Here is a 23,112-nt window from a genome sequence, read left to right on the forward strand (position 1 = left end):
GACTTACCTTTGTGTATTTTTTCTATTTCTACTTATTTCTGTTTGAATTGTGTTTTATGTACAGTATATATGTAAGTTTATGCTTATATTCCTCTGTGAAGCACTTTTTGACATCTCTGCTCTTGAAAGGTGCTATATAAATACAGTTACTTATACGAAACGTAATATTAAACCTTACGATTAAACCCTATCAAGCCTGCTATCAAACCCTAGAAATCATATTATTAAATTCTATAAACCGTACTATTAAACACCATCATCCCCACTGTCAAAACCTATAAAACCTATTATTAAATCCTATAAATCATACAATTACAGTAAACCTTGTAAAATTGTATTAAACCCAATAAACCCCTCTAAAAAAATCGGACTATTAATCCTTAAAACCCCTATTATTAAACCCGATAATATTCCTTTTGATATACATGTACAACGTTTCTTATTTTTTTGTTCAAGAATATATTTTATAAAAAATGGCCGAGAGCTATTTTCTATATCTCTCCATTCATATGAACTCAACACATACTGTATACTGTATACATATACAATTCAGAAAGAAGGCATTTTCATTTTACACAATAAATATTGAATCAAGAGCTTTTGTGGCTTTCATATTGAAAGCTACAAAAGGGCAGAGTAATGTTAAAAATAATAACCGTGTTTGATAGACTGTGAACAGGAACAGCATTGGGTAAAACAACGCTATCAACGGTCTGACTCGCCTAAATTAGACCCATGGTGCTTTTATGTGTTGTTTCGTTTTTTTTACTTATCCCCAGAGTCCTTCGGGGCTAAGTCTAGCATTTCGAGACAACATTGGTTATTTACTAATTGGAGTGTGAAATTATAGGGGAGTCTCTCATTAGAAAATGCCATTGCACAAATAGAGGAAAGGGAGGATCAAAGATTTACAGTTAAAAAGTGCTGCGTTACAAGAAAAGAAAAAAGCCATCTTTGCAATTTATGCCTCTTCCTCCTCCTCCTCCTCCTCCCCTTCCTCCTCATCCTCTTCTTCTTTCTCCTCCTCCTCCTCCTCCTCCTCCTCCTCCCCTACAGCCTCAGTGGTAGCAACCCTATTCCCCAACTCCTTCACTATTCCCTAATGACTGTTACAGACCTCGCAGCCCATAAATCCGAGGCGGGAGGAACCCGAGTGTCTCATCATTATGCAGCCTCCACCCGTCCCCACCCGGAGCTTCCCACCATCAAGGCCTCCAGGACGCCGGCCGCCACTTGCTTAAATCCAATCTCCTCTCACTGAGCTCTTCATCACCTTTCTTTTCTCATTTCCTTTTTTCTTTCTGCCCCACCCCTTCTCCCCCTTTCCTTGTTGCACCCCAATGACGTTCCCAGTGCCATATTGTTGTCCTGCATGTAATGGGAATAAGCTGAATAACCCGTCCGCTTGACTAATGGTGATGGCAGAGTTAAGATGACAGGGGCCATTTCCAGTACGAGGTGAATGGAGTTTTCAGGGGGGTTCTTGCACCTTGAAGACATTGTTGCAGATATTATGAAGTCCCAGTGGAGTCCATCGCAGAACAGGTGTCACCTTGGAACAGAGGACAGCATTGCAGATGACAAAAACAATCCAACAGCTGCTGTTTATATATATATATATATATATATATATATTATTTTTTTCTATCTGCATTAAAGCACATTTTCCCGCTCGTGACCGAAACGGAGTTGGCTGAGATATTTCGAGTTTTGTAAAACTAATAATAACTATAAGGCTTAAGTTCGCAAAAGTTGCCGCTGTGTCTCCCCAGGACACCAAGGTGACCCAGAACAGCGATTGTCAGAACCCGCAGGGTGGCTCTTCGGGAGTCAAATCCAAAACCTGGCCAGAAAAAAATGTACCTTTTGTAAAAAATGGCAGATTATTTTTTTCCTCTATTTAGCCTTTCTTTGACCAGGTTGGTCTCGTTGAGGTTGTCCAGGCCCGGCACAGGAAGCAGCAGAACAATGTTTCTCAATATACAAATGAATACACGGAAGGTAGAATACTGCCATATAAAACAGATATTTCCATCTTGAAAGAAGTGGACATCTCAGAGGTAATACTGCTTCATTACATACACTCTTAACCATCTTTTTTAACTCATTCAAAGGGCCAATCTTCTGCAGTTTTGGAGTTTTGTAACTTGCTCCAAGCTGAAGGGCCAGAGAACCCAACTCTGTCTGCACCTTTGATCAAAAATGCAGTTCTTTGAGTGAATGCCATAGATATTGTATGAACTTTGGACAAAATAGCTGCAAAGCTAAAGTATTGTGGAAGTTGACCTCGGATGGCCTCATAAATAAAAGTGTAAAAATGATCTGAATATGGCTGAGTCGCTCTCAAGTAGATAACACAGGGTGCATACAGTTTGTCCTTCTGAAGTTCCTGAGGCCACATCTGTTGTTCTTAGAATTCTGTTGGAGACTCCAAACCCATCAGGGACAAAAACTGGACGTCATTTGTGACAATTACGGGAGCTCGTACACCAGTGAAGAGCTCATGAACATCAGGGCTACAACGCCTGTGGACTTATCTCCCACTTTCATCACCACATCCGTGGAATTACTGAAGATTCTGGTCAAAGGTGCGCTCACCTTTGTGCGCGCGGTGAAACCCCGGAGGAGAGGCCACCGTGCTGGTGCGCTTGTGCACCTCCGCCGATGCGGACATCGCACACCGTTACCTGGTCACCGTGCATTCACTGGGAAAGAAACTGGACGAACTTCAACTACTGTTGGGGAAGAAAAGAGACTTCTTCATCTTCTGTTTTGTGCTTCACGGAAACGTGGCTGAGCGGAACGATACCAGACTCTGCACTGCAGCTGGCAGGCTTCCAACTCTTCAGAGCAGATCGGGACACAGAACTCTCCGGCGGCAAAACAAAAGGTGGAGGTTTGTGTTTTTACACTAACAGTAGCTGTTGTAATGACGTGACAGTGATCCTACAGCACTGTTCTGGAATCTTTCTTCATTAACTGCAAACCCTTCTATTCTCCCCATGAGTTTGTTTCATTCATCCTGGTCGGTGTTTAGATGCCACCGCAAGATAATGTGCAGGACACACAGCGTATGCTCACCGACCAGATATGGTGTGTGGAACGGACAAACCCGGACTCCCTAGTTATTGTCCTTGGCGACTTTAACAAAGGAAAGCTCAGCCATGAACTTCCCAAATATAGACAGTTTATTAAATGCCCCACCAGAAAAGAGAATACTTTGTACTACTGTTACACCACAGTAAGCAGTGCCTATCATGCCGTCCCCTGAGCTGCACTGGGATACTCTGACCACGTCAGGGTCCACCCGATTCCTGCATACAGGCAGAAATTAAAGCTGTTTAAACCTGTGGTGACGACATCTAGGAAGTGGACCGGTGAGGCTGTGGAGGATCTTTAGGCATGCTTGGACTGCACCGACTGGGACGATTTCAGGACTGCTACCAACAGTCTGGATGAGTACACAGAGGCTGTGACATCAAACATCAGCTTCTGGGAGGAGAGCTGTGTACCATCACGTACCAGGGTGAGTTATAACAACGACAAGCCCTGGTTCACAGCTAAACTCAGACAGCTATGGTTAGAGAAGGAAGAGGTGTTTAGGAGTGGGGACAGGGACATGGTTAAAGTGGCTGAGTACAGGTTTAGCAAAGAGGTGCGAGTTCCCAAACGATTGTACTCAAAGAGACTCCAACACCAGTTTTCAGCCAATGACTCTGGCTCTGTCTGGAAAGGGTTCAGACAAATCACGAACCTCAAACCAAAAGCACCTCACTCCATGAACAACTCACGCCTGGCCAACGACCTGAACAACTTCTACTGTCGCTTTAAAAGACAATGGGACAGTCCTGACACCATCCCCCGTGATACCTTCCACCAGCCCCAGCCTTCCAGCTCCACCTCCCCCACCACAGCAGGAGACTGGTCCTCTTCACAACTACTCATCTTACAGCGCCCCCCTCCTTCCCCACCACAGTGACGACTCTTTTGATCCTGGAGAGCGACGTCAACAGGCTTTTCAAGAGGCACAAGCCCCGACCAGACTCTGTCTCTACATCCATCCTGAAGCACTGTGCTGATCAGCTGTCTCCAGTGTTCACAGACATTTTCAACACCTAACTGGAGACATGCCATGTACCAGCCTGCTTTAAATCCGCCATCATCCCAGTCCCAAAGAAGCCAGGGACCACAGGACTTAATGATTACAGACCCGTCGCCCTGATCTCTGTGGTGATAAAGTCTTTCGAACGCCTTGTGCTTTCCCACCTCAAATCCATCACAGACCCTCTCCCTGCAGTTCGCCTACAGAGCCAACAGGTCTGCAGACGATGCAGTAAATTTGGCCCTCCACTTCATCCTCCAGCACCAGGAACCTACGCAGGGATCCTGTTTATGGATTTCAGCTCCGCCTTTAACACAACCATCCCGGCTCTTCTGCAGGACAAGCTCTCCCAGCTGAGTGTGCCTGACTCCACCTGCAGGTGGATCACAGACTTCCTGTCTGACGGGAAGCAGCACGTGAAGCTGGGAAAACACTTCTCTGACTCACGGACCATCAGCACCGGTTCCCCTCAAGGCTGCGTTCTTTCTCCTCTGCTTTTTTCCCTGTACACACATCAGTTGCACCTCCAGCCACCAGTCTGTCAAGCTCCTGAAATTTGCGAATGATTCCATCCTCGTTGGGCGCATCTCTGGTGGGGATGAGTCTGCCTACAGGTGGGAGCTTGACAATCTTGTGACTTGGTGCAGCCAGAACAAACTGGAGCTCAAGGCTGTGAAGACAGTGGAGATGGTTGTGGATTTCAGGAAGAACACAGCCCCATTCACCCCCATCACCCTGTGTGACTCCCCAGTCGACTCTGTGGAGTCCTGCCGCTTCCTGGGAACCATCCTCTCCCAGGACCTCAAGTGGGAGCTGAACATCATCTCCCTCGTCAAGAAAGCCCAGCAGAGGACATACTTCCTGCGGCAGCTGAGGAAGTTCGACCTGCCAGAGACGATGATGGTGCACTTCTACACCTCCATCACTGAGTCCGTTCTCACCTCCTCCATCACCATCTGGTACGCTGCTGCAGCCACCAAGGACAAGGGCAGACTGCAGCGTGTCATTCGCTCTGCTGAGAAGGTGTTTGGCTGTAATCCGCCATCTCTCCAGGACCTGTGCGCCTCCAGGACCTGTACGCCTCCAGGACCTGTACTCCTCCAGGATCTGTACGCCTCTAGGACCCTGAGGCGTGCAGGTAAGATTGAAGACTCCCACCCCAGACATAAACTGGTTGAAACTCTTTCCTCTGCGGTCCAACAAGGCCAAAACCTCTCGCCACAACAGTTTCTTTCGCCTTAAACTGGATGGCTATGTCAATGCATTCCATTAACGCACATTCCTCTTTCTTCCCGACTTTTATCCATGAACATTGCACATACTGTAACACTTTAGACTGAACATTTGCACATTCCTGCACAACCTGTACAAACAGCCTTATTGCTTATATATTTTACTCATATTTTACTTATTGTTTTACATTTATGTTTCATGTATGCACCGAACACCAGGACAAATTCCTTGTTCGCGTAAACTTACTTGGTAATAAAGACGATTCCGATTCCGATTCTGATTCTGATTGAACTGGAAGTTTAGACGCTTCAAAGACAAGGCCAGTGTCTTGAAGGGCCAGAGCAGTGTTCCCCAAACCCATTCACAACTCAAAGCCGAACGACCCTTCGGACTCTCGTCCATGGTTCAAGGAGTCCTCCCTCGCTCACCGTGCGTCACACCAACTGAACCAAATGAACAAAGAGTTGGGAAACGGAACGACTCTTTTTACCGAGTGACTCGTCGAGAACCGAATCGCAAAAACGAACCTTTCATGACGACAAAAAGTTCTCACGTTCAGTGAGAAACTCAAGCTCGTTCTGATGAACACTGAGCAGCAATTCTGACAACAAATTTAATGAATTAGTGCAGTGCCTTACAATTTTGATCTTGCAACACAAGCACTAGTTTCCATTATTTATGTAGTTAAAATGGAATTTGACACATTTTCACAGCACCACCTGGCAAGCTCTCGCGGAAAGATTATTTCTTTTCTTTTCCGCTTTATGGTTTAGTAAGGATCACAGCGGAACAGGTGCAGGTACATCTGGATAAGGCGGCTGAGTCTGTCAGGGTCTGAGGATCTCTGGGTGGGGGGTGGTGGTGGTGGTGGTTGGGGGGGGCGGTGGTCTTAGCAGTCTGGATAGAAAGCCTTGGCTGGACGTGAAAAAAGGGTCTTGTCAAGGAAGGAAAATCAGCCGGATTATGCGCGCTGTACAGGTTAGGGTTAGGGTTGTGGTTGGAGGAGGCTCGGGGGAGTCGTTAAGCGCTGCTAATCACCATTGGGATGGCGATCATGGAAATAATGTAGCTGCCATTTCGATCCAAAAGTACTGATATACAGTATACACACACCCACTTTCCCACACACTCGGGCATTCACCAAAAGGGAACAATCAAATACCATAATATATTTCGAGACATTGTTTTTTATGTTTCCTAAACCCACAAATTACGTGGATAACGGGGGAAATGTGTTCAGACTTAATCCACCCTAATGATGCAAATGTATGCTGTTAATTATTTTGAGCTGAATCGTATCCTCGCTAAACGTTTTCAGGAATGAAACAGGGACACCAGACTCAAAGTGTTGAGGCAAAGAGCGGAGGGGGCCGCTTTATTCCTCCCTGCCACTTTCTCTCCTTTTGTCATTTGCATTAACTCCCTGGAAAAAAATTAGCATTTTCCTTTTGTAGTGCTTTTAACACAGGTGATATTGCTTTACGGAGTCCTCTTCTGATGAAGCGCTTTTAATTCAAACCTCGTGTGGTGAGAGTCACTTAATCTATATCCCAGAGTGCTTTGCTTTCCCCATCGTTCATCATCATTGTAATCCGCAGATGGCACATTTTGCTGAATGTGGCTTTGCCTTTAAAGCCGATGCTGTATATTCCCCTTATGGTTTTAGTCTCAACAACAGGAGAAATACCCAGTGTGTAAGAGTAGTTTCTAGCTCTACATTTTATAACTATTACTCCTATATTAAGTATCGGTATCGACTGGTATTGGCCAAAACGTCTGGATTGGATATCGGACATAGTATACAGTATGTTGTCATCCCATACCATCGTCTGATGAAAATCCCAACGAAAGGCTTGTTGAGCTTATAGCCTAGCGTTAAGAGAGCTCACGTCATAGTGAGTAGCGGCAATAACATTGAGTGGACGAGACATATCTGCAGTGTGGAATCATTTTAAGACGGAGTGCAAAAGCAACTCTGCGAGATGCAATACATGCAACGTGAGCGTTTGGAGGGGGAGGAGTCATTGGAAATTTCCACATGACAAACATGACAAAGCACACAAGCAGATTTTTGTTATCTGAATGCATTGAAATTAGTTTTGCAAAGTTGCACTTGTAGTGGGCGGCCCCTCATAATTCTCGACTTAATTCCAGACCTGTGGATTAATCATCTCCAACTGGATAAAGCAGATGAAAGCCTGCATTATCACTGTGATCTCATCATCAGATCCTGTCCTGTTTTGTTATCGGCTCCACCCTGGCCAACAGGCAATCAGGTCTGGGAAAGCAATTAACAACTAGACATAAAACCACTCAACTGATCAACAGGAGGTCCATGAACTGAATGATGAACCCTGTTCCCTCCTTCTCCCCCGTCTCCCTCTGATGGCCACACAATAAGGAGTTCAAAGAACAACACTGACCCTGGTGTCTGAGTATTCCTGGAGACAAAAGGACAGCACTCACAACCTTTGCTTTATAACCCTTTGAAAACACGCACACGGGCGCACACACACACACAACCTCCCTCGCGCCGAGGTCATTCCTAGGTGCGAGCTCCATCAAGGCCCGGCCAGGGATCCGCAAAAAATTCCTAAATACTCCCCAATCCCTCTCTGCTTCAAACAAGATTGTATCATCAAGAGTTATTTAGTCACCCTGTAACCAAGCTAATTTTAAGTTACACATGTTTCTACTCAAGTGGACCAAAACCCCACCGTTCTACAACGATGAATAACTGCAATACCCTTGCCAGGATTAAAATGTAATAAAAATTTCTGCCATGGACCGTTGTTCCTATCTGTTTTTTCACATCTTGTGAAAAAATATGTCCCCTGTTTTGTATTCCTATTCAAAATAAGTGTTGTTTTTTAATATCTTTTTCTGGTATTAATGGGACAAATACGAATTTGTTAAGTTGAATAGTTAAAAAAACAATGTTTATCTTGAGTTGAATTTACCATGAATGCTATGTTAAAACATATGAAATGTCTGGATGATTTTCAATCCCCGAGATATGATTTCATTTTGGGACAATCTACATATGATATTTTCAGTCATTGTATTGACGTTGATTGATTGTGCGAAATGTTCCGCGTAAATTACCAACTTAAATAGCTGTATAAAAGTAGGAATATATTTTACTGACAGAGATATGTGATGCGACGCCAAGGGGTGGCTCAAAAAGACGCCATCTTCTCACCAGTTACAAAAATCAGCGGACCCCCCTTTTTCAACGGCTTCTTCTGCCCAGAGCATTTTCAAAGTCCCCTTCCCTCGGATTATTTTGCCTGTTTTCATTTCCACTTTTCATCTTTTTTTTTGGTTTGACCTAAAACCCTCTGGACCTACGCATGCACGCACGACATAGGTCTGCTTCTTTCAACTTTAAAGTTTACTATAAAAACTATATTTAGTCGTTGGTTTCATTTATTGTACCTCCAATCACACACTCCCTCCACCGCTGCCAAATCAGTGACGAGTTTATTTGTCAGTAATCATTTTCTTATTTGGTTTGTTGAACTTGTGATTATTTACATTCTTTTTTTACAGTTTCTTTATGTTACCTTTTTATTGCCAAGTATTCTTAGTTATAAATAAATGTATCATCTTTTTCAAAGGTCATTGTCTTGTGATGTTTAGCTTCAAGTACCTACTGAGGGATCCCTGAATGAGAGTAACTGCAAAATTGAGGTTATGAGATTGATTTATTATGCTTAATGATTGATGATTGATCTTAAAGTAAATCAAATTAGGTCCACTGTTAAAAAGGTGCCCTGATGAGACAATTATTAATTATTAAGTATTAAAGTAGATGTAGTGTGGGGAGGGTGTGGTTTGAGCAGCCACTCCTGACCTGGATCTATTTAATTGGGGACCCAGGATCAGAGTGGCTTCATGCCTGTTGCTCGTTGGCTGGTCTAACGAGCAACAGGTAAAACCCCCATCCCCACACTCACACAGGAGAGAGGAGCCCTGGTCATGGCCTGTGTCCAGCTGCTCCTGGGCTTTTTTACATCAAGCCCCCTCTCCACAAAAAACTTTTGTGTTTTCGACCCCTTCGTCTGTTTCTCCGTCCCTGAAAAAGCCACTTGGTTGGCATGTGGCAGGCGTATCTGCCACAGTAGGTATTAATGCGACACACTTTAAGTGATATTTGAATGTTTGAAAGCTCTACCTAAATAAAAGGAAGCAGCATTATTGTACAAGTCATTTTGTGGGTTTTGTATCTCTTTCCTTGAGGAAATGGAGAACAGTTTAAGCGTGATTTTAGCTGGCTATCATAACTAAATTTTTAGTTAGTTTAGTTAACAGTTTAGGAGTTGTTTGAGGAATAAAATATATAGGGATCGGATTTGGCAGATACTTAAGGATGCGTTATTCGTATCGGATTGGAAATTTAAAAAAAAGTGGCATCGCACCCCCATCCCCAGTTTGAACTCAGATTATATTGTCTGTTGGATTCACGTTGTGCACGAATGGAGCAGCATCTGGAACTTGGCTGAGATGTTTGTGTCACCTTGATCCACGTTGTCTTGGTCTTTTATCTGCCTCGTCGCATTCAAACCTGTCTGCTGTCTCCCTGATACCTGACGAATGTTCACTATTTACATATGTACAGGACATTCTCATTGGTGTGAACCAGAGCAGAGCTGCAGACAATGTGTCCTGGTGTGCCCAGTAAAAGCCAGTGTTAATGAAACGACTGTCTGTGGTAGAGGAGGACTCTCAGATTCAAGGATATAAAGTCTGTGTGTCTTCAGTCTGAAGGCCGAGACGGTACAAGAAACACCTCGGACCGCATCTTTCTGATGCCCCGGGGTCTCTCTCCACGTACATGTGTCAATAGGATGTAATTCCACTTCCCCACGATGAATCTGGGGGAAGAGAGTTGTTCTTCCACACCAGTGAACAAGGTTGCAGAATGGGAGATCTGGTTCTGAGATGGTAACAACAGCATTAGGTTCCAGATCAGATATAACCTCACTTCCGACCTCACCGGTTGGCCTCCACTACAATTGAGATAAATAGCCTTTATTTTGCAGCAAGCTCCATCTGACCCTTTAAGCCGCCTGCGCTTTCTCTGCTTTAATGGCCCAATTTGTCGATCCACATTCTCGGGCCTCAACCCGTATGTCAGTGTTTTTCAACCATTGTAGTGTGCCTTGGCGGCTCAGCAGGTGTGCTGTGAATGAAAAAAAGTAAGTATGGAAAGTAGCAGTTGTAGTGTTGCAAGATCAAAATTGCAAGGCTGCACTAATCTATCCAATTCATCAGTTCCAGACAGAATAACAGCTCTAGCAGAACAAGTTTCACTCTAAAAGTGAGAACAATGAGTAATGATGAAAGGTTCGACTCTTTTTGGAGATTCGGTTCTTGACGAGTCAATGGGTAAAACAAAATTTGATTGTCAGACTCTTGGTGCGTTTGGTTTGGTTGTTGTATCGCACGGTGAGTGAGGGAGGACTTTCTGAACCATGGATGAGAATCAGAAGAGTTTGGATCTGAGTTGTGAAAGGAATTCTCAAGAATCATTTAATTTCATCCAAATCATTTTACCAATATTACCACTATATCCACAAATATTTTGGTGGAATACAAAGAGCAAATCAGTCACATTAAATATTAATTATGCCAAATGCATATTTCTATGTACACACTGTATATATTGTATATGCATATACACACATATATTCATATTTGGACCAGCAATATGTTGATTTGTCTTTTTTTCCTGGAATCACAAATAAATAAAAAGCACGTTTCAGCCACTGTGAAGCCTGAATTGATGGAACTCCCTGAAGTAAATCAATAAAACAAACAAACAACCAAGAGTCTAATCTACACACTTGAAAAGAGCCTTAGTGTGTAAAATGAATTTTCATTATTTTTTAAATTATAATCCATATTTCTGTCGACATAATAAAAAAAGCATATATGAATATACATTTACTTAACCAAAAAAATTAAAAATAAATATATATATTTATATATATAATATATCTCAATATATATTGTATATACACACACACACACACACACACACACACACACACACACACACACTTTTTTCTTTGTTGCTACCTTTTTTCTTCATTTGACCTTAGATTCCTATTTGGACCAGATGGGTGGATGGGAGTCACATGGGCCTTTTAGAACATGTTGTATAATTTAGCTTTCATAAGCAGCTCAAATTAGGGTCAGGGTTTTTATGCTCCTCCACATTGACTGCTGTTAATATTCATCAGAACCATGAATTTAACTGTTATGTTCTTTGTACACAACACCTTGTCCTGTAGGGGAAATATCAGAAATAATTATGTACAAATTAGTACATAGTTGCTTTCAAAACAAACTGCTTTTTGCTTTCATGTTTTCTCCCTCAACCCCTTCCATCAAAATGAACAGAAGCTAATAATTCTGTTTTGGCAGCTTCTTAGTGGCACTAAGTAAACAATTGGAATTAATGTAATCTCTTTCATTTCCATTTAATACTCCGTCATTGGGTTTTCATAATGCAGAGGCACATCATATTACTGACAGGATAAGTGGAGTCGCCGGCCATGAAAAATAACTCGTTGAAAACGAGAAAGCCGGTCCAAGCCAGGTTCCAAAATGTATTTTCTTCTTTATTTTATTTCTCTCTCTCTTGCATTTTGTTTCTGTTCTCCGCCAGCCTGAGAGTGATGCAGCATTTATCCTCCTCGTGCTTAAGTAAATGTCATAATTGTGTGTCTGGAGGGAGCGCCTGTCACCCAAATAAATTAAACCGTAAGATTAGCATCAGTGACCTTTGGGAAAACATTATGCTTTTTTTCCCACTCTTACATGTGTGACTGCGATGAAAGAAAACCGGTCTGATGCTGAACGGTGAGCGAAATGGTCAATGAGTAAATATGCTGATCAAATGATATCGGTTCTTGCAAAACGGCGAAAAAAAATAAAAAATTCAATGCATTGTCCATCATCTCCATTTGTCGCCCTTTTTTTGTCTCCATTTCTTGGTCCCCGCTGTTTAAATCCAGTGTCTGTCTCAATGTCACCCCCTCTGGCCGTCTTATGAAATTACATGAAGCTCAAAAACATTCTCCACACCCTCCAGACATCTTTCTTCTCCTGTTTGGGTGGATGTCTGGTGTTGCTGCTATGCCTCCATCTGCTGTTTTCACAATGAGCATTCTACTCCATCTGTTCTCTCCACCTCTTCGCGCAATGTGCACTTCAACACCTGACTGTATCCATAATTTCACTTTGATTTCAGCACCATTTCACCTGCATTACAAAGCCAGATGCATCATGGGTACGTGCAAAATGCACGTGTTAGAATGGCCAATGCTTTTAGGATCTGAGGCAGAGGAGGGCAGAGGTCGAGACGCCCGTGTGTCGTCCTGGATGCTGTGTTACTGAGGCCTCATTAAGACCTGCCATTAAAATGCTTCTCAGGTGATCAGATCACAAGGAAAACGGCTATTAATACAACCTACATGGAGGCGGCCTCCACCCAAACCCAAACTACATCAGGAGGCAGTCGGGGACGCCATTCACCACATTGTTACTGGACCGCACTCATCATCTGCATGGCCATGTCTTATTTAATCAAACGATTCAGAACAAACACACTGAAAAGATCCCCGTCGCAACCGAGCTACAAATGAGGACACCTCGGGTCGGCCTAAAGGACCTGAACTGGGTCTGAGGCTGCTTGTCTTTTCAACGCAGTGCCACCTTTGGCCATTTTCAACATCCTCATCGAGCCTGCGTTGCCATCAGCCAGGCCCCGCACAAGGTGGATGAGCTCACATCGGGTTCTTAAATGTCTGGACGGTGCGGGTAAATGACACCTATAAACACATACGGCGGAAACCCATCACCAAACCCGTTCACGCCCCTGTTCACCCCTAGTGAAGCTGCTCGCAAAGGTAATTGAGGCTTTTGCACACAAAACTTCAACAAGTCCCTCAGTTGTGGGAAGATCCTCCTTTCCACGGAGAGAGGAGAGCAATCCGTCAGTCTGCCCGCCCTACTACCATTAAAGGTCACCCACATATGCAATCCCATTTTGAGGGTCGTTGATTTTAATGTTCACAAGAAGAGGAGATCTGAGAATAGATATGACCACCCAGCTCACATCCAGCGTGGAGCCGCCAGCCTGTTTTACAATTTGTGCACCCAACCGAGTTTCCCTCACGTCGCTCCCCTCCTTCCATCACTTCCATCCCCGCCCGGATCAAATTTAAGGCGCTGGTGCTCTCCTCCGAGGCCGCCCGCAGAGCCGCTCCTCCCTACCTCCGATCACTGCTCGGGTTCCAGAGCCCTCCGCCCCCGCAGGCCGCCCCGCTCCTCCACCGCTACGTGGTCTCCGGGGACGCTCATCCCAGTCGCGACTTTTTTTTTTTTTTTTTCCCCATCGCGCCCCAACGGCGGGAACGAGCTCCCCCCCCCCCCCCCCCGGGGGCGGCGGAAGGGTTGAATCGCTTCCCATCTTCCGGTCGGAGGCTGAAGACCCATCTCTTCAGACGACACCTGGGCCCTACTGCACGGACCTGTCCGCTCCATGAGCATGTCTTTCAAATTTGCTTTCAAACGTACTTTCCTAACTTCGACCTACTTTCTATCTTAAATATCTCTCACTCATCTCATCTCTAACTCTAGTTGTTCGACTTATTTCTAGTTTTTCTGCCTGTGACTGATATACAGTCACTTTTGACATGGTAATGTAACTTGCATTGAAACGTTACCCCATCCATCCAACCATCGCCATCTGTCCCAACCTTCTGCCTTCAACCTTGGGTCCACAAATGGACAGTACATAACAAATGTTTTCCGGATCACCTACTTACGCTTGCTTTTGCACCATCTGTACTTGGGGGGTAACGCGGGAGTGGCATAGCCTGGGAACCAGACCGTTCTGCAGCTCACGTTTCATTTGCTCCGGCAGATACGTCCCCCCCCCCGCCCTCCCATTCAAACTGATTTCCACTCGACGTCGCCAGGGTCGGGCCAATCACAACCGCTTATCTCATAAGGGCCGGGTTTGATGAGATGACGATGCAGAGGAGCGCCGTTGAGGCACCTCACCAGGACGGCTGCCGCTGATGTGGAACGGTCTGTTGAATCTGCTATCGAAACGGTGTTAAACCAACTGGGCGGTATATTTTCTCCAAAAAGCTTTTGTTTGATAAGAAAGATGCGTTTGCTGTACTTCCCACAGGATTTATTAAAAGTTGAATTACCTGACTCACCCGCTTAGCGCTCTGTCACACGTTTCGTTGCTCTGATTGGTTGTAACTTATCAAGTGCTCTGATTGCTCGTAGGTCTATCCAATGCTCTGATTGGTTGAAGATCTATCCAATGCTCTCATTGCTCGTAGGTCTATCCAATGCTCTGATTGGTTGAAGGTCCATCCAATGCTCTGATTGGTTGAAGGTCTATCCAATTGTGTCCAGAGACGTTTTCTTTTGCTCCCGTTGGTAACGCCCCTTGGAAATTGCAAATAAACTTAGAGGACCCGGACAAATTGCTCTGGCCATGCCAGGCTGGCAGTGGGAAGCTGGATCCACGTGGATCATTTAGGAGGAATCTCCAGGACGAGGTGAACTCTGCACCGTGAGAAGCTCCGTCCTCATTTGACAGAGCGTGGCTGTGTGGGTTCATGTGGCTCTTTCTCCTTTACTTGTTCCGCCGTGGAAACTTTGGTTATTTTCTTCTCCTTCCTCGCTTGCTGGTGTTTACAAGGAGAGTTATGAAGAGGTGGAATCTCAACGCGCCGGTACTTCTGTGGCTTTCCTTCTCTTCCCTGACACGCTGCGCGGAACGCAGCCCGATTGGCAGGAAGTACGCCCTTTAAGGCCGCGTGGCGTCGAGAGCCGTGCTGGGATGTCACAGCAGGAGCCCCGACAGGCATATTTCAGGGATTTTTCGGGGAAGAAAACAAAGATATCTCAGTCACCGGGGGTTGGTTTGCGTGTGGCGTAGCGGAGACAAAGCAATCTGAGCAGCCATGATGAGAGAGATCAGGAGACTGCTCCTGGGAGAAAGTAAAGTTTATGGAAAGTGCACTGGGATGAGGAAGTGAGGGATGAGGAGGAAGATGATGCTGACAATGATGATAATGACAATAATAGTGATTGATGTGAATGATTGTTTTAATAATGATGAATGGATGAAGTAATGATGATAGCAATAGTGATGATGATGATGATGTTCCTCACAATGATGAATAGATTTAAACTGCCATCAACAACAATCCAATTTGCCACCAATAAGAAATGAATGGATACAGGAGGCGATCGCTAAAGGACAAACAGAACTTTGATTAACCCTTGCCATGCTGGTAGATCAAAACTACTTCTTTCTTTTACTTGGCAGTTGTATTACATTGATTATTTTAGGATAGGTACGGTTTATTGTCTATTGCCGAATTATATTTTTCTGTTAATGTTTATCAATTTTTATATTTTGTTTATTTTATTGCATTGGCTGTATTATTGTGTTGGTTAATGATGAATAGTATTCATCTTTTTTTTATCAAATGCATTGTGCTTGTTTGATTTTTGTTTTAATTTGATGCAATTGTATATTTTCTTTTATTGCCCTGTTTTTAATTTATTTTAGTGTTTTAATTATTTTATTATTGTACTTTATATTAAGTGCGTCTTACTTGTTTGCTTTGTTGCTATTAGATTGCCTTCTCATAATGTAAAGCACTTTGGGTGCATTATTAATAATTCTTAGGTTTCTCAAATATATTTATTTGTGACCGTTAGGCTTATTGTATCTTGGCCAAATTGATCATTATTCATTGTTCATTCTTAGGTTTATTTCATTGTTTACGATGAGTTTATTGGATATTGAAGAATGTTTCCCAACTTCTGGTGTCTTATACGTTAGGGTATAGTGACCTTTATTCCAGCTCATTGTTGATTTCTAGGCTTGTTTCATTGTTTTTGGTAATTCTAGGTTTACACTTTTATTCATCAGGAGGTTAATAGCCAATGTTATTTGTTATTGTTTATCTTAGGTTTATGGTGATTTATTTTTTATCCTACATTCCCTATGTGTCTATCTTGGAGTTGATCCTTAGCTTCACTGTTTATTGTCAGTTTTTCTTTTTTCTATTTGTATTCGTATTGTTATTATCATTATTTTGACGTGATCTGCTGTGACACTGCAATTTCCCTCCGGGGATCAATATACGTGGTATCCATCTATTTAACTTTCTTTATCCTCTACCCATCAGTGACCCCGAAACCTCGGCTGTTGCGTTCACATAAGCAACCAGAGATCTAAGAACAAACAACACCTTCCTTCCCCGGAGAAAAACCAAACCAGCTATTTCTAAAAGCTTGAGCACCCCCCCGCTAAAAATAAATAAATAAATAAATAAAATAAATTCCAACAACACAGGCTGTCAAAAACATATTTTCGTTTTCTTTTTTTTTTCTTTTTACTATCGTTTTAAAGCCAAAGCGGTGGAAAGGTCTCCCTCGCTCATGAATAAATGAGGGAAGCAAACAGCAACGCGAGCGCTCTACGCCGCCTGGGCTTTCGTCGGGGAAGATTTTAGACGAGACTCTCTAATGTTCCCGTCAATAGAGCGGCGAGAACGTTCGCCGTGAATGAACAGGGAACAGACTCTCATCGCCTCTGCATCAGGATCGTAACACAAGTCACCACTCTGGCGCTTGCACGTTGGCCTTTACGCTCGCGGAGGCCGAGGGTCCATTATTGCCGGCTTCACGAGCGATTCTCCTCGTTCTCTTCGCTCTGTTCGCTGGGAGCGAACCGTCAACCGTCAAGGATTCTCCAGGGCACGAAAAGGTCATGCAGAGTTCTCCGGGAAAGTCAGCCGGAGTGGAGAAAACAACGAGGGCATTGTATTTTATAAACTTTATTAATCCCTCTGGGTGGAAATAAGCGCTGTGCGTTTGACCTGTACTAGACCACTGCTCCTACGTATCCAGGAGCGGTGGGCGGCCAGGCGGCGGCGCCCGGGAAACAACTCCAGATCGTGACCCGTGGCCTTGCTCAGGGGCATCGGCGGGAGTATCTGACCCCGACGTGCGCGTCTTAGAGCCCGCTTGACACCGAAATCCCGAAAAGGACGAGAACAAGCAGGAAGTCCATTCATTCCTACGGAGAGTCAGATTCGGAGGTGTGATGGGCGGTGATAAGCTCCGCCCCCCCTAGGAGATAAGTCCCGCCTCCCCTGAGGTGCGGTCGGGGCTCCGGGATGCGTTCACATTTTCGAGCCGACGCTACGACCGTCGTGTTTTTTATTGGACCTGGGCTCAAAACTTAATAAGTCACGTATACAGTATATAAAATAACAGCAGTGGAGTTGCATGTCACCTTATCCACCATCAACAAATCCATTTTTGAATCAGTGAACTGTGTTTATTTTTTTCGCACTTTGCAGACACTATATAAAAAGAGTTCTGGAAAATGGCCAATGTCCAGCTGAGCAAACTACTCAGGAAAAACTACTAGTACTGGAAAAAACAAGCTCTCAGATTTTATGTACAGTGTATGTGACAAATAAACCTCTTGAATCTTGAATCCTTCTCTGCCATTTCTATGATGTGAAACCGAGATGCAGTTCATTTGACAGCCACTAGGGGGGGGGGATGATCTGACGGTCGGATGCGTCTTCAGATTCGGTGTGAATCCCACTTTTGGGTGGGTGGTGTGGGGTGGGGGCACCCGGAGGACAGCCACCTGAACACGGGGAGAACATGCAGACTCCACACAGAAAGGCCCCCCCCGACCCAGAACCCCGTTGCTGTGAGGCGGCGGTGCGAAGCACTCAGCCACCAAATGAAACAAAAAGGGAAACGGCGTGAAAGGAAACAAGCGGCAGGAAAACAAAAAGACGAACAAATTTGTTGGAGAACGACTCAAGTCTCGCTAAGCTTTCTTAATGATCTGAAGCAGCGTTTAAGCGCCTCTGATAACAGCACGGAGAGGCGGCAGTCAGATAGACGTTTTAAAAGCAACGAAAAGGAGCTTTTTGATGCTAATCTGTAGAGAGGAGATGTATTTTCCTATTCCAGAGATTTGCATCTCCGCCATTTTTGGTGTGAAGTCCTCAGTTCTGAAGGGAACAAAAATCTTAAGAATAAGGGATCTTTTTTCAAAGCATTTCCAAAATAAGACGTGTGATCTGCGATGGTTTATCACTTGCCTTGACCTCAACTCTCCCCCAACTTTATTTCATGCCACGGTGCTATAACACCATCCTGTGAAACACTGAAACTTCACAAAACATAGAACTATCCTTATTGTTATGGGCTACTAAGAGTTGGTGATGCAGCGGGAGTCTGGAGCCACTCCGACAAAAGAGCAAATCTTCGACTCACAGACCGTAGATAATTACCGTCCAATGAGTCCAATAGAGGAAAAGGTCGAGGCATTTGGCAAAATTTATACTGAGCGGAATTTGAAACATTTTGATCCATGCAAGATAGGATTCCTCTTTTGAGTGTCGTCATGTACGAGACTCAAGTTCGGATCCGCCGAAACGGATGCTGACATGACAGAAGATGCCTTTCGGTTATTGCACGCGATCTGATCATCTCCACCTCTTTTCCGCGGCGTCTCCCAGATGCTTTTATTATTGTATGTTGCCCTGCGTTTCTTTTATTTTTCTTCTCTGAGTTTTCGGGCTCAAGGTATCTGAAACACAATGACGGCAGTACGCACAGACATGGTTGAGGTCTGGTTAGAACCGGGACGTCGTGATTTCATTCGTTTCGGGAGTGGGGCCCTTTGTGACATCATCGAGCAAAGTAATTCAAGTCCAAGCTTCGTCTTTCGGAAGTCATTCCCCTCTGGCCACTTGCGAGTGCGACACCTAGACAGACAACTTGAGCCGGGGCTGCGTTTAAAAGAAACTAGGAAAACTGTAACCCGCGCTGTGCTTTACAAAACACGTCACACGAACAGCCAATGGTACAGAGCAGGGGAACAACCATGTGACACGGACAGCCAATGGTACAGAGCAGAGAAAAAACCATGTGACACGGACAGCCAACGCCAGAACCCTTATTGGGAACCTCGGAACCTCTGAAACCTTTAAAACGTACTCAGCGTGACTAAGCTGGAGCCCTTGTATTGCTGCCTGCAGCTTTATTATTATTACAGCCAAGCAGATGTCTCCTCGAGTCCTCGGCACAACAGTGTTGTTGCCAAGTTGATCCTAAAGGGTTTTTAGCCTAATGGTTTGCATTATTCATTACCAGAACTGGGGGGAATCCAACGTGAAACATAACTAGCAGTCGAAAAGTGAGGCGGCTAACCGGGGAGCGGTTTCTTGGCGCTCCCTAACCCCGCGCAGCCGCACCATTTGGATAGTCAGAAACAAAATAAATGTAAATATTAACAGTCAAACTAACACTAAGGTTTTAGCTGATTTATGTATTTTCCAATTAGTTTTTTTTAAGATATGAAATTATGTTCACTGAATTCCCAATATTTACATAGGCAGTTCAACAGTAAAAAATGAAATAAGTAATAATGTGATGATAATAATAATAATAATAATAATAATAATGATGCATTTAAAATCCCCCAATGCTACTTTTGATTTTTAATTATGTTTTTTAATCTAAAACATGTATATTTGCAAGTGATTTAATAGAGTTAGGGTCAGCCTGTTTTAAATTGCACTTTTGTCTTTATGTATTTTGGTCTGTTTTTAGATTTTGCATTGAATTTCTTTTATGTATTTTAATTATTTAATTGAATATTTAATATTTGTGTGCATAACAGTGCTACTGAGTTTATAGGTGGATTTAAGTGGGAATGCAGGTTCCGGCCGCACCATGCCTAGATGTGGAGGCCTGTTTTAACTTGAACCTTAACCTATTCATCAGTTTTTACCTTTTTATTTCTATGTTTCTATTCTTTGCTTTTATATAATGTATTTATGCCTCAGGTAAGGCACTCTGAACTGTCCTTGTGAATGAAATGTGTTTTAAAAATAAATGTACCTCGACTTATTTTACAGAACAAAGAAATGGACATTTCATAATATTTCATGTTTTATTTTGAGTTGTTTTTTTTGTTTTGACCCACACACCAAATGGTGGAAATCCTAATTATATCATCACACTTTACGGCACTTGACTTTCTCCCCCTGAAGGAGATAAGAAATTGAACTAATTTTTAATTAAGCATACCGATTCCATCTCTTTCACCCTCATTTGACTGAGTCGACTAAGCCCAAACGGCTGTTTACAACAACAGCCCCTGGGATGAAGCCACACACACACACACACACACACACACACACACACACACACACACACACACACACACACACACACACACACACACACACACACACACACACACACACACACACACACACACACACACACACACACACACACACACACACACACACACACACACACACACACACACACACTCTCTCACACTCTCTCTCTCTCTCTAACCCTAGTCACTTTGGGTGTCAAAGTGTCTCTCTTTAGTAAAGGTTGATGTGAATTATATCAGGTCAGTCACACCCCCACCCCCATGTAATATCAGCTGCAGACGTAGAAAAACATCTTGTCCCAGTTTAATATCATTTCATTTAATTGGATCTTCTACGTGGTATGAGGAATAAATAGAATCTCTAAGATGTGGAAAATCTGTGCTAAAAATGTAATAAAAGTGGTATGGTTGTATAGTATTTGACAGTGTGACAAGTGTACACAGTATGTATACAGTATATGTGTATGTGTGGGTATAGAAGAATGGGGAAGTTTTGTTTATACAATATAATTAGGGATTCAACAAGGCAATCTGCAATAAGCCGGAATTTTGCAATAACTTTCCAAAATGTAAAATAAGAGATTTATTATGTAATAACATCCCTATTTTGTAATAACTTAACTTCTCACATAATGTGTATTTTTGTCTTTGTAGGTGTGAGCCGTTACTTTTTCTGAAATACTAAATAAGGGGGAGGCTATATAAATTGTATAAGACAGTAAAACACAAAAAAAAGTTTTAACCCCTGACAATATATAATAACCCACATGTTATGTACATGCATGTACATGCTCCATAGCATAATAACTTTGTTGATAGATACATACTGTATGTTATTTCTACTTGTATCACTCTATTTTTATCAGTATTTTTTCCGAATTTCTGCACAGGGATTAGTCATTCATTATTTAATGTTACAGTATGTACTGTAATATGACATTACAAGATGCACCAAAACTGATTATGTATTTCAACAAACAGAAAGTTATTACAAAATGCAGTGTTACAGGAACATCCATCCCTGGATAATCACTCCAGATTTTCTTTTTTTATATCAATTTTTCTACCTGCAGTGATGGTGTTTTTGTGGCCGCATCTGATGCTGTGAGCGTCGTTCAGCCACTGACACTTTTTTTTTTTTCACCCATTATAGTTTGTTTTAAATTTGAAATGTATTTAAAAATGTTATTAAACATTTTTTACATGTATGTTTATTTATACGTCAAATTTAACTGTATGCAAACAAAGGCAACAAGGGGTCAATTGCGGTGTATTATGGATGTATTCAAATTTTAAATGCATGGGTTTAAATTTTGTTCTGTCTGTAGCACCAACAACGTCTGAGAAAACCTCCCAGTTGAGATGCATTGGTTTACGTTTCTTTCTGTGTAGCAGGAAAAAAAGGTTGGAGGCTGGAGTTGCCAAAAGGGTTTAAAAAAAAAAGCAACATTTGAGCCTCGTAGCAGCAGATTCAAGCAGTTGTACGTATTGATTTGTGTTTGTGCTCGAAAAAAAAACAGGAAAAAAATAAATGTGTTTCTTTCTATTCTACAGGTGTGCAACTCTTTGATACGAGTGTGTGCATGTGTTTTGCAGCATATTCACGTCATCAAATTCAATGTGGTTTCCACGACCCCGCGGCCAGCGCACAGCGACAGCGGATTTTAAACGCTTCTCGGTTTAAAACCTGCGGAGCGGAGAGTTGAGTTCAATTTTTGGAATCAAGGATTCTCAGAATTGACACAGGTTTCATATTCAAAATTAAAAAAAAAACCAAAAAGAAACTTGGCAATAGTTTTTTTTTAGTTGCTGCATGCATTATGATAACGCTCTGCTTATATTTATGTTTCAAGTTTTCATTAAAATAAGCTGAAAAATCACATGTTCACAGCTGAACAGCCACCACGTGATCCAGTCAAAGCTCCTTGAAACAACCTGGCGACGCAAGTTCATCTGTTCCGCACATTTCATACAAAATTCAAAGTGCTTTCAAAAAGCCCCGAAATACATTTATATACAAACCAAGATGAATAAAAGCATATCAATAAAAAGCTGAAAACAGATATAATACAATTATACAGATAGGGAGGGGGAGGGTTAAAGTGCAAATTAAACGGGGCGACACACTATCACATGGACTCGAACCCAACTTGGACCTCAGGAGAATTACTACGACAAGGAATGTGTAAAACTCATATTTTAAATGGTCCAATGATCACTTGGTGGTACAGGCCATTAATCGATCGATACAGCTCCTATATTGCTCCTAACGAAATATTAATTCCATGTACTAAATCTACAAAATACTTTCACACTAAATAAAATAAACCTATAAAAGCTGATGCCCAAAAATTAAAAAAAAATGGATTCGTGAACAATAAAAGAATGATGAACGAATTTTCAATTCATCGAATATTCTGACCCATCTCCGGTTACTACACACCGAGGAGGAACCTGAACCAAACTCTGATTTGAGAGCAGCTTTTTTTTGGTTCTC

At 42.9% G+C, this 23,112-nt stretch overlaps 1 protein-coding gene across 1 annotated transcript in view; it reads right to left on the reverse strand.

Moving 5' to 3' along the window:
• The window catches only part of LOC307228881 (VPS10 domain-containing receptor SorCS3-like), a gene marked incomplete at its 3' end in the record, with an annotated part of 115,434 nt that overhangs the window by 82,417 nt on the left and 9,905 nt on the right, over positions 1–23,112 (reverse strand). The gene's annotated exons all lie outside the window — the stretch shown is intronic.

The sequence above is a fragment of the Zeus faber genome (assembly GCF_960531495.2).
Source record: "Zeus faber genome assembly, chromosome: 4".
NCBI classification, from domain to species: domain Eukaryota; kingdom Metazoa; phylum Chordata; class Actinopteri; order Zeiformes; family Zeidae; genus Zeus; species Zeus faber.